General features: G+C 34.7%; 1 pseudogene; it reads right to left on the bottom strand.

Annotated features, from left to right (window-relative positions):
• Positions 1 to 7,418: 7,418 nt before the first annotated feature.
• On the bottom strand, positions 7,419 to 12,772 carry LOC130884351 (NKG2-A/NKG2-B type II integral membrane protein-like; annotated as a pseudogene).
• Between the last annotated feature and the right edge of the window lie 1,264 nt (positions 12,773 to 14,036).

Raw genomic sequence — 14,036 nt, 5'->3', positions numbered from 1 at the left:
TAGAGAGATAAGATGATCCTTTGGAGTCCAGCTACAAGTTCATCTGAAGGGAGCAGGAAATCTGTAGGGGGAAATGGAAGCAATGAGCAATATGGAGGGAGACAGCTGCACAGGAAGTAAAATGCATGGAGAATAGAAAAAATAAACTCAGACAAAAATGACACATCCACGAATCTAATTTTCTATTTAGAATGGACATTTGTATTTCCAGTAAATGTGTTATTGAACACATTTGAACAAGCAGTCTCTGCTTGCACCTTCTTTAGTGGCTTAAAACTATAACCCAAGCTACTTCAGAAGTTGAGGCTGAAGTGTCTTAAACTCAATAACATACTGGTCTATAGAAACCCATGCGTGTTTCAGGAATAAAACCATGTAAGACCCAGGAACAAAACAAAAATGTGAAGGAGTAATCTGGAGTAAAGCTGTTCTCTGGCATGCAATTTTCAGTATTAGAAAAATGCTCATAAGTAAAAATATCACTACTTTGAAGCAAGATCACATAAATAGCTCAATTACAATGTCCAGAATATTACTGAGCCTACTGATTAGAATAGATGTATTCATTTTTTATTTTCTTTTATAAATGATAAGTCAGGTTTTTATGAAAATTATGAAATATAATGATCAAAGTCTAGAGGCTACATAGGTATGAGGATAATATTTCTATTACACATATAGTAATTATTTTACTATCATGCTTGTATTTACTGACTACTATTAATCTTTAAAATGAGATACTATTCTTTAGTTTGAATGGCTCAATAGTTCTGAGAAATCTTTAAAGTTTTTAAGAAACAAGCATTTTATGTTTGAAAATGTTATAAGACATTAGACTTACCCATACAATATACAATATCAATATCAATCAAAAGGGACAATGTTATCTGACACCAGGATTGTTTATGGCCAGAAATCCTCTGCAAGACTGAGCTCAAACCAATCTAAGTTTTAATTCCAGAAGTGAATGAAATTTATTTTGACCTGTATAGTCATTGCCCACATAATGACATTCTGTGGTTGAGGATTTATCCTCAACTTGCCCAGCATCTGGGATAATTCCCAGTAACACAGCAAACAAACCAAACTAGCAGCAATGTGTAAAGTACAAGAGACATCTTCCAATAAAAATAGCCTCTATACATTAACTAAAAAAAAAAACAGGCTCAAAATAAGGATCTGGATTAAGGCCCAATCTTACTTTTGCCATGTAAACATTGAAAAAAGTCCCCAAGCTGTTAGCCACATCTGCTTCCAGCCTTCTGGGTGGAAAAGAGGTTATTACTTTGAAGATAACACTCTGTGAGCTTAACATTCCTGGTAGTTCGAGTGCTTATCTATGAGCACAAGAACCTACATTTCTCCTATAAGGAAAGTACTTATATTTCCATTAATTATGCTTCATTTTTATAAACGGAATCTTATTTTAAGTGCTCCATATATGTGCTCTATACATGTTCAATTCATTTTGCTTACATATTACTACACTTAAGATTTAAAGCTGTTAATTAAAGCAAACCATGCCATATTCATTAATGTTCCTTTTTTTGTTTGATATAGTTATACCTATTAACATCATGGACATTAACTTGGAGCTTTAAATTATATAATCCTACATAATTAGAGCATATTATTATAATATGCAATGATATGGTCTTTCTCTTTTCTGTCATCTAACTCCGTGAAATCTCTGTTCACATAATGATATAACAAAAATATGAAAACCAAGCAAATGATTTAACTTAACAAGAATAATTAGAATTTATTCTTGAATATGTGGAAAGTAACTTTTTGAAATAATATGAAAAGGTTAGTCACATTTTTTTCCTATTATGCATCTCTCAGTATAGTACTGTTAAAATAACTTTCCATTGGCTCTTGTTAAAGGAATTTGGAAGCTAAAGATGAATAATTTGGAAGTAAAAAGAAGTAAATGTATTTTTTACTATGACACCAAAATAAATTCATTTCTCAGGAATTAGTAAACAGAGAGTCACCACTTGATTACAACTAAAGGAAACATTTGAAGTTCTTTTAAAGGTAAACACTTCCTGTGAATTAGAGCCTTGCAATTGCAAAACAAAGAATAGATGGAACTGCTGAGTGTCCTTAAATAGATAGTAAATAGATGCAATATTGATGTCAAAATATCAAATTTGTAAATTTGCTATTATAAGGATACAATATATCATAGCACGTCAGGTAGAACATATAGAATAAACAGTGAATAAAAGTAGAATGTTGTTGGAACTTTTGTTTGTTTTCAAAAGAGCAAAATTACTAATTTGCTGGATTTTAAGGAGTAAAGATTATATTGTAAACTGTGAGACAGAAATTGAAAAATAATTAAAGCTAAATTAATCTATCTTAGTGACATTTAAAAATTTATGTAATATCATATGATCAATGAAAATATGGTGAAAAGACAAAGAAACAGAAAAAGAGTTCATGAGATAGTAGTGTTCAAAATTAAATGAAAAATAGAATTAATTATATATGCAAGCAACTTATAAAAATCATAGTAATCTAATAATATATTAAGTGTAAGCTAAATAATATTCAACTTAAATTAATATGGGTTTATGATTCAACTTTCTTTTTCTTTTTTAAAGAAAACAGTAATATACATATTATTATATGGACATATTATATGAATAATATACAAATATACAAAATCCAGATTCTCTGTGTATTTTCCATCTTTTTTTTTGTTGAAAAAAAATCCGCCTTCTCCCTGCCTCCCATTTCCCTCCCCCTCCTCCCACTCCTTCTCCCCTCCTCCCACTCCTCACCCCTCCCCACACTCCTCTCCCCTTTTCCCCCCTCCTCTCTCCCTCCCCACACTCCATTCCCCCTCCCTCTCGACACTGAAGAGCAGTCCAGATTCCCTGCCCTGTGGGAAGTCCAAGGTCCTCACCCCTCCATCCAGGTCCAGGAAGGTGAGCATCCAAACTGGCTAGGCTCCCAGAAAGCCAGTTCATGCAGTAGGATCGAAACCTAGTGCCATTGTCCTTGGCTTCTCATCAGCCTTCATTGTCCGCCATATTCAGAGAGTCCGGTTTTATCCCATGCTTATTCAGTCCCAGTCCAGATGGCTTTGGTGAGCTCCCAATAGATCAGTTCCACTGTCTCAGTGGGTGGGTGCACCCCTCACGGTCCTGACTTCCTTGCTCATGTTCTCCCTCCTTCTGCTCCTCATTTGGACCTTGGGAGCTCAGTTCCGTGCTCCAATGTGGGTCTCTGTCTCTATCTCCATCCATCGCCAGATGAAGGTTCTAAGGTGATATACAAGATATTCATCAGTATGGCTATAGGATAGGGTCATTTCAGGTTCCCTCTCCTCAGTTGCCCAAGGTACTAGCTGGGGACATCTCCCTGGACACCTGCGAGCCCCTCTAGAGTCAAGTCTCTTGCCAACCCTAAGATGGCTCCCTTAATTAAGATATATACTTCCCTGCTCCCATATCCACCCTTCCTTTATCCCAACCATCCCATTCCCCCAAGCTCCCCCCATCCTCCCCTTCTCACTTTTCTCACCCCATTTCCCCTCAGTCCCATGCCACCTCACCCGCAAGTTCCCAGTTTTTGCCCGACAATCTTGTCTACTTTCCATATCCAGGCGGATAACTATATGTTTTTCTTTGGGTTCACCTTCATATTTAGCTTCTCTAGGATCACAAATTATAGGCTCAATGTCCTTTATTTATGGCTAGAAATCAATTATGAGTGAGTACATCCCTTGTTCATTTTTTTGGGTCAGGGTTACCTCACTCAGGATAGTGTTTTCAACTTTCTTATATAAATAAGAAACTCTCAACAGAAAAAGAAAAGATGAATATAAAAAATGAAAAATAAACCAATAATGTACTATCATAAGATGATAATAACCATTATAAGAGATGAAGAAAAGTGTTTAGTAATGATAAAATTGCTATGCCAACTACAATTAATATTTCATTAACTGTTATGTACCTCAAATAACCTAAAAAATAATATAACATAGCCTTTAAGAGAGGAGTTTAATCCCAAATGGGAACTAGACACTTCTGCACCATACCTTGGCCAGCAGATTAATCTATAAGGATATGGAAATACTTAAACTGGAATCAGCATGGGAATTCGCTCACATATTCATCTCTGTGAGCCTAGAAGGCTTAGGTTCTTAGATCCATTTGAGAAATTTCCTTAAAACTATACCAATATTTTCAAGTATATAATTAGAAAGAATTTAAAGCTGAGTTGTCTACACAGTTGCTGTGGTAGCCACTAGTCAGCTTACATATGACATTCAAACTGCAGTTATTCAAAGTAAATTTAATTAAAAAGTAAATAAAAGATGAAACAAGTTCACCAATCAGAGAAGCCATATCTACCACAGTCTTAAGTTTATAAAAAATCAATAAATGGCCCTAATTTTAAAACATGTAGTTTCTAAATCAGAAGAACACTTCTAAATAATGTTGAGACAAATAGATGATCATAATGACTTTTCACAATTAAGAATTACAAAATAGCACAATTTTTCTTTTTCTTTTTCTTTTTTTTTGGTTTTTCGAGACAGGGTTTCTCTGTGGTTTTGGAGCCTATCCTGAAACTAGCTCTTGTAGACCAGGCTGGTCTCGAACTCCCAGAGATCCGCCTGCCTCTGCCTCCCGAGTGCTGGGATTAAAGGCATGCGCCACCACCGCCCGGCTAGCACAATTTTTCTTATGAAAAATTGATTTATTCAAAGGCAAAATTACATAAAGGAGACTTTAATAGGACATAAATCCATAAAAAGTGAAATCAGAAACAAGTTTTAAATCTCAACAAATGAAGCAGAAAGTGGAAAACGATAAACTGCAAAATTATGATCAAGAAAAATTACAACAAAAACGGTCAATAAGAAACAAAGTTGATTCCATTGAAGAGACAGAAAGCCAAGGTTGGTGACACACAAATGTAAGTCTCTGCTCTTAAGAGGCAGAATGCTTGCTGGCAGTGTGATATCAGACTGTGTTAAACAGTTAAACACTGTCTTCAAAACAAAACTAAGGGTTGTGGGAGGACTCAGCGGGTAAATGTGTTTGCCACCAAACTTTTTAAGCTGAGTTTAAACACTAACTTACATACGTTAGATAGAGAGAACCAACTCCTATAAACTGTCCTCTGACTTCTGTACATGGGCAATGCAATCTGTGTATGTGTGTGTGTGTGTGTGTGTGTATGTACGCACAAACATGCAAACACAATAATAAATAATAAATGTGAAAGAGAATTTAAAAACAAAAAAAGAAGAAATAGACTCAAGACATTGATTAAGGGGCCATGAAAAAATGTTACAAAGTTGAAAATATTTTATGTGTGAATTTAATTTTTTTCCTTACAAGTTTTGAAGACTTATGATACTGAAACTATATAAAGAAATCATTTCAAGAACATTGCCAAATTTATTTTAAGAGGCCACAGTCACACTGGTACCCAAAATAAAAAAAGACTCAAAAAAAAAGAAGAGAATTACAAACCAATTTTCCTCATGAACACTAACATGAATGCATAATACTCAATAAAATACTTGCAAATTGAATGCAAGAACACTTCAAAAAAATCACCCACCAGGATCAAGTAAGCTTCATCCCAGAGATGCAGGGATGGTTAAACCTACAAAAATTGGTCACTGTAATCCACTGTATAAACAAACTGAAAGAAAAAAACCACACATGATCATCTCATTAGATGCTGAAAAAGCCTTTGTCAGAATTCAAAACCCCTTCATGAAAGTACTAGAGAGATTAGAGGTACAGGGGACATTTTTAATATAGTATAGGCAATTTTCAGCAAGCTGATAGCCAATAACATTAAATACTGAAAAATTCAAAGAAATTCCACTAAAATCAGGAATGAGACAAGGCTGTCCACTCTCTCCATATCTATTCAATATAGTACTTGAAATTCTAGCTGAAATAATATGACAAGAGAAGAAGATCAAAGGAATACAAACTGAAAAGGAAGAAGTCAAAATAATACAATTTGCACATGATATGATTGTATACAAAAGTGACTCCAAAAGTTCTAGCAGGCCACACCTACATCTGATAAACACCCTACTAAGTGGCTGGATATGAGATTAACTTTAAAAAGATAGTAGTTCTTTTAGATATAAATTACATATGGGCTTCAAAAGAATTCAAGGAACTAATACCCACCACAATAGCTTCAAATAATATAAAATACCTTGGGATAAATCTAAACAAGCAATTGAAAGACATGTATGACAAGAACTTCGTCTTTGATGAAGATATCAAAAGATGAAAATGCTTCCTATGTTCTTGGATCAGTAGAAGTATCATAGTAAAAATGAACATTTTACCAAAAAACAATCTACAGATTCTATTCAACCTCGATCAAAATTCCAATCCAATTCTACAGACCTTAAAAAATAAATATTCAATTTCAAATGGAACAACAACAACAGCAAATAGGATAGCTAAAATAGAACCAAACATGACTGGCAAAATATTAATGAGATTTTCTTAGTGATATTCTGCTATACTCATAGATAAGAACCTGACATAATCACCATCAGAGAGCCACCAGTTGGAACTTGACAAATCCTTATGGTGAAAGTGGAAGAAGGATTTTAGGAGCCAAAAGGGTTCAGGACACCACAAGAAAACCCACAGAAGCTGTTAACCTGGACCTAAAGGGGCTCACTGAGACAGAACTGACAATCAGGGAGACTGCTTGGGACTTATCTAGTTCCTATGCATGTATGTTACAGTTATGTAGATTGGTGGTCTTATGGAATTCCTAGCACAGGGGGTGGTGGCTGCTTCTGACACTTCTACTTACATTTTGGGACCCTTTTCCTCCTACCAGTTGCCTCATTCATCCTGAATATGAGGGAAGGTGCCCAGTATATTTCAACTTGAAATACCATATTTGTTGATATCCCAGGTCGACTAGGCTTTTCTGAGCAGAAACAGAAGAGGAGTGGATGGTACAGGGGAGAGAGGTTGGGAGGGGAAGAGCAAGTGTATGTACATATGTATGGAAATGTGGTTTATAATGAAAAACCTAGTTATACTAAGGGAACTCAGTTTATAATCTTCAGCTTCCAGTAGAATAGTTCTAGAATGTCCTATGACAACAACACATTGGATGGTAAATTTGAAATGTAACAAAACTTCTACAGGAACTGTTCTTGGATATATGTTATTTGTTATAAATTTAACATTATGAGTATATCTTGAGCAAAACTGTTGAGATACATAAGTAATATTTGTACTTTAGTGTGTCTAATATGCTTCTATGATTGTTTTTGAAAAAAATCACAATTAGGACAGATAACATAATTCACTTTAATATGTACACAATCTTAATCCTATTTTCAGATTATGAAACGCAGCATTACCTGACGGACTTCAAGTGCAGGTGTTTTAGTTGGTGAGCTTATGCTTACAAAGATATGTATGTAAATCTGTACATTTATCTGCTATGAGGCCAGAGGATGACAGCACAACACAGTTTTGTTCAACGTGGGAAACTTCTCTTATCCTGCAATGGTGGAAACACAAAATGCATATATACTTTATATGGATAATTATTAAATGAATGACTCCTATAAATATGTGCAAAAGAAGGATCTCATGCAAGTCAGCAATGGCATCTTCACTATGGTGTTGTAAAGTCTGATTATTATGAAAACTAAGTAGCCCATTCTTCAGATTCATATGATCAGTTCATGAAAGTCAGCATCTGCAATGGACCAGCTCAACCGGGGTACTGTGCAATTCCTCTTTGTATGCTGTGAATACCATTGGTTAATAAAGAAACTGCTTTGAGCCAATAGCAGGGCAGAGATAGGCAGGGAAACTCATCTGAATGTTGGGAGAGAGAAGACAGAGTCAGAGAGAAGCCATGTTGCCCTGCTGGAGATAGACCAGAACTTTTCCCTGTAAGCCACAGTCTCGTGGCAAAACACAGAATAATGGAAATGAGGTAAATTAATATGTAAGAGTTAGCCAATAAGAAGCTAGGGTCAAGCAGTGATTTAATTAATACAGTTACTGTGTGGTTATTCTGGGGCTGAGCTATCAAGAATAAACAAGAAGCCTCCTCTCACAACATTGGAGCATTGTTAATGACAGAACAGGGTCTCGGGAAGAGGTGAATGACAAACAGACACAAGTCTCAAGCGAATTGCATCTGAATGTGTATTTACTAGGTATGATGCTTATCTGTTATACAGAAAAGATTGCTTACTAGCATGTGTTGTTTTTTCATGTGGTACAGATTATTTTTAGAATCATTAGATCAGATACATGAGAATAGATTTTCATCAGACAGCTGTCCCAGTGAGAGTCTGTGGTTGGTTATGCTAGACATGACTTGGCATTAGTTTTTGATATAAGTCATTATATATACTATAAGTTTAAGGCATTTTGAACTAAGAGCAAGTAGTTGTGGTTAACAGTCACACAGTCTACATTATTTTTATATATCTGCAATCTATACAGAAGACCTTTCTATCTCCTTCTCAATATTTCTAACTCCTCTTCAAACTTTCCCCCAAAATAATCTTAAGAAGATACAGTCATTTATCTCTCTCTTCAATCATTATCCCATTTTTGCTGAATCTGTCTAAATTGCTTAATTAAGTTTGCCTTTTTTTCTCTATTTACTAAACACCAGATTAAACCAGGAAACCTTTTTCCCTTGAATGCTAACACATCTTCTTCCATTAGCTTCATTACTCCTGTATATGGCAATGTCTCATCAGTAGACTCTGGAAACTTAAACATACTATCTTCCCTTCCAGAAGAAAGAAGACTGTATTCCTTCAAACATAAGCAGGTAATCCCAAAAGTGTAAGGACTCCAATGCAGGAAGCACAGCACACACACCCCTTCTCTGCGGGCACTCTTCCTTGAAGCTTGTGCTACATCTTACATGCGAGATCATGCTGACTTCGCAGGAGGTGGCGTGATAAACATCATTAGCCTGTAAATAATTCAGCTTCATTTACAGACACCATTCTTTTGAGGCATTCTTTGTATGATATTATTCTTATTTATTGCATTATTCATGAAAACTTACTTTGGTTTGAAAGTTGAGTCTTTTTTCCAAACCCAGAGGTGATCTCTGCTCTCCCGAAAGACACTAGTCCATGCAAACAGTGAGAGGGATATCAGAAATTCCTACCAGGGAATCAAGGAATTTTATCAGTATGAAGGCTCTTATTATTTTTTTAAATGTGCTAGTATTTTCTGTCATAGTATGTTTATTATCCAATATGTATCTACTTATTAAAATTGAGAAGATTTCTTACGTTGCCAAAACATTCAGATATGTATGTCATGTTGACAGAGAATTAACTTTTAAATGTTTATAGTTATAAGATTTATTCTTCTATCAGTGGGAAATTGGAAATTGATCTATGCAACACAATAGATATTTATGCTAAGAACACAAGCATAACAGGTATTCAAACATATTTCAAAAGTTATTTATGAAATTCTCTGGGTATTATGCTCAAAACAATTTTTCTACTCTTTCTCACAGATCAGTTTTAAAAGGAAGGTCATGGTTTACTTTTGAAGAAATGAGTGATGCAGTGGACATAGTTTCTGTTTTTTGAGTACCATGTTATCACTAAGTAGCTGAGTCTCAACTACTGTCTATCACTGTAGGAGTGGATTACTGAAAGGGTAGTACTAAATCTTCTCTTGGCTACTGTTATAAATAAAGGGCAAACTTGGAGAGTTCTAATAAAAGACACAAGCAAAGAATTCTGAAGGCTGATACAAAAAGCTGAAATGTCTTGACACCTGAAGAAGGCAGGACAACCTGTGTCTCTTGTCCAGTGGAAGAAAATGACCATACATGCTCTCTCTCAGAACCCAAACAACAAAATGTAGATTATGAGATCTCTCCTCCATGTATAAGACAGACTGGCCAACGGTATTAGGCAAGGCTGAAAGCACGTAATAGGGTAATTCTTCATATGAAGGGCTTCTCTAACTTTCTGAAAACAGCAGTGTGGGACCTGGTGTCAGGGATCCCATAAGTACAAATATCCCTGTCTTTGAGGATGTAACACTCATGTCTTCCTTCAAGGACCACCAGAAAGAGTGGATTTTAGAATGTTATGCTTACAGTATACAGAAGTATAAAACTGCAAACTGCAAATCAATGCAGGAGCAAGAATCAATAATTTTCTGTAAGAACAATAGTGTTGGGTCTCAACCTTCCAAATGCGGCAATGCCTTTTTACAATTCCTCATGTGGTGGTGAGCCAAAACCATAAAATTATTTTTGTTTTCTACTGCACAACTGTAATACTGCTAGTGTTTTCAATCTTAATATAAATATCTGATTTTCCCTATCCTAGGTGACCCCTGTGAAGGGGTCCTCCACCCTCAAAGGGATTGCAACACACAGTTTGATAACCACTGTATTGCAAGATTTCTATGCAAAAATGCACACATATGTCTGATCACGTTCTTTTGAAACTCAAAGGCACGTGCCACTAATTATAGCAAAAGTCAGCTTTAGGTGAGTTTAGCCTAAAGTGGATCCTGCATGTCCAATTCCTACAGCATAACATCCAGCATTCCAGTAAGAGCAATATCCTGTCTAAATGATTAGAAAACTCCAGATTAAAAGGTTTTGTGCAGGAAGACCTCATGAGAGTATGCATCGGGAAGGGACATGAAGGAAATGAATGTTTCTGCCTAGTTATCAGACTATAATTGCATCCACCTATTCACATTCTGACCAATATTAACTCTCATACACATATAGGTACTTTTGTGTATGGTAAAATTAAATGGCAAAGTTAATTTCAGAGTAAATGCACTTACACAAGAATGGTTTTCATAATATATGAAATATCTGGAAATAAGTATTCACTACCAGTATACAAATATAGATAAAATGTTCTAAAATAAAGCAATGAAATGTTATACAGAGTTGTAAATACATGAAACATGTGTAAGAATGTGAATCTACTCCACACACATCATACCGACAGGAAAAAAGGTTAAGCAGTGATTGACACACGGCAGCTCTTACCTGCTCCTCTTCACTATCTATGTAAAGCAGACTAGAGTTTTTGGCGTTGCAGGACACCAAACTGTCAGTCCAGTTTTTTTTCTCCCCACTAATGTAATAACAACTGTGGGAATATGACATCCACTCCTTTGGACAAGAACTACAAGGCTGTACTGAAGAATGATTATTATCTAGAAGCAACAGGAATTTAATAATGAAAGTTAATTTATGTTTGCATATTTTTGAGCATCCATATATAAAATATACCTATGAACTCCATATGCTTGTCCTTAGAAAACAAAATTCAGACTCAAATATATTCAAGCACAGTAGCAACGTCTGGCCCATAGTTTTATATCCGATCATTCTCCTCCTATAAATACATCATTATCTTGACCTGGCTTAAGTTAAACACAAAATATTATGTGTACAAGCATCAGAACTTTGACAAGCAAAGTGTACCTTTTAGACTTGTTTTCAGCGACAGTTGGGTCTTCTCCTTTGGTTCAGTATCTGCAGGGTTAAAGTAATTCTTAGTAAATTTACTTAGTAAAGTAAAATGCTGAAGAAAGATTATTGTCAATCATCAGAACGTTGACAAGCAAAGTGTACGTTTCTAACTTGTAATTAGGAATGGGTGGGTTTGCTCCTTTAGTTTAGTGTTTGGAGGGTTAATGTAATTCTTATTATATTTGACATTTAAAGTAATCATATCAATTTTAATCCCTTAGTTTAAAATTTGTGTGCTATTTGAATTAGAATAACACAGAATACTATTGTAATGCCTATGATCTGAGTAATATGGTAAAAGCTTTGGAAAGAATTATTTCAATATATTCCTAAATTTCACCATTTTTACAGGACAACCCATACGGTGACAAAAACACTTTCAAAACTAGTTTATTTCTCAATTAAATATTCTATAGCATGTTGTTAAATGTAAAATCATAATTTATATATTTTAAAGCAAACATTATAATGCCCCTCTTCTTTTTAACTTTGACAAAATTAGAATAAAAATTTCATATTTAATCCACATATGTACTTGAAATAAAAAGCATTTTCCTCACAAGGAAGAATCAACGAGAGACATGTCATCATTAAAGACAAAAGCTCTTTTATAATTTCTCAAAAGCATGCTTACATGGAAAGACAATTCTTGTCATTATCACCAAGGTAACCAATAAAGCAAACCAGACAAGAGTCAGGATCCCAGAGATGAACTTCTCTGGAGGTAATAAAATTTCTGCAGAGATAGAAAATGGACACAGATGTTCATAGCATTTATACAGAAGAGAACTCAGAGAATCAGAAGAATAAACACAGCCCCCTGGCCTTCATCTATGATGCAATTGGTCTGTAGGCAATATCATTGCATTTCTAGCGAATAAAATGGTCATATATTCTTGCAACACTGAATTTAAACTGTTCCAATAATAAACATAACAGCATGGGTCAGTTTAGGGTTTTCTTTCCTTCCAGTAAGCAGCCTATTCCTGTCTGCAAGCCAGTCAGTCACCAACCCAGAACAGTAACACTGAAAGCCCATTCAATGCCTTACTTTTGCAGTGGCTGTGCCTGCTGTTCTTGAGATGTTTCTGGGAAGCATTATGACGACTGAGCTCCATCAGCTGATTTCCTGCAGGGTTACTGAAATGGAGCTGTGAGTGCCCCTGGGTTTCCTTTGCTGCTTCCCTGGGTCCTGAGTCACATGTTCAGTTCTGAGCAGATGACTCATGACTCGTGTCTACAGCCCTGTGAGGAGCTATGTTCATTCTACTTAAGAAGATATCCTGATGCAGTCATAAAGGAGCCCAGAGAACTGGAGCTTTTGTACAGTTGATACATCTAATTTTACCATGGGCCTTGAGTTCATGTGTTATAGTTTAAAAACATACTACAAATTTGACAAATTTGTACAATAAGGGAAACTGGAAAAAAAAACAAACAAATTAGTGAGACGAAAAGATTCACTAATTAATGGTAATATTATACATTGAATTTAGTTTCCATATGTCCTCAAACTCACCCAACATATGTCCCCAAAGTCATGAGACATAATATCTCTTTTGAAACAGAATAATTATTTAAATCTTGTCATGTAAGAACAGTAACAAACTTGTGACAACTGATACGAAATGATGTAATGCCTTCATGAAAAGGCCCAATGCTATAGCAGAATATATTGTGTATCAATTTTATATTGTTTGAATTTAATAAGAAATAAAAATATAATGATCTAAATTAGTTAATACAAACATTGATATATTTAATTGTTTATATTATCTTATTTTGGATCAATATTTTATATGAATTTAATAAAATGAACCATTTGCTTTTAAATTAACATATATTTAGTAGTGGAAGGGTTTTGAGAAATTGCAAAAATAATAAAAGGTATTGTAAATATTGGAAAAGATTTTGTGTCAGAATAAACATGTATAAATTAAACAATATTTGCGACATTTCAAAACTATTTTTTTCAAAGGAGATTTTAGTATTTTATATGATGCAATAATTTGTTATTGATTTAGGGCTAATCTTTTAAGCTAACAAAGGGATAAAGGCACTACATAACCAAATATTGTTAGTTCATACTTACTCGCAGAACTCGTGGTTATTAAAATCAGCCATTTTATCAGATTACTAATTCAGTTATAAGAAGATTTGATTTATAATTTAATCCCAAGTCCTTTAATCAGTGAGATCTAGAATTAATTCTGGCTTTGAGTAATATAATAAGTGACTGGTAAACAATTATAAATATTTGGAATCTAATAACCCTGTTTATTCATATATAGTCTAAGTTCAAGTATGTACAAAATAAAGCATGTAAGGCATTTAGTACCCAGCTTGGCATATCATGCTCTCAATCTGTGCCCTCTGACATAAATCAATATATTGTTACTCAAAGATACCCAGAGGACAAATGACAACACTTAAAATCAATACTTTGTCATCAGGTCTCCTATAGCTGTAGGTTTAATTATATTGATAAGGAA

This window comes from Chionomys nivalis, chromosome 1, assembly GCF_950005125.1.
Source record: "Chionomys nivalis chromosome 1, mChiNiv1.1, whole genome shotgun sequence".
NCBI classification, from domain to species: Eukaryota; Metazoa; Chordata; class Mammalia; order Rodentia; family Cricetidae; genus Chionomys; species Chionomys nivalis.
Note: the sequence above shows the minus strand (reverse complement) of the source record. Positions and strands in the feature narration are given on the sequence as shown.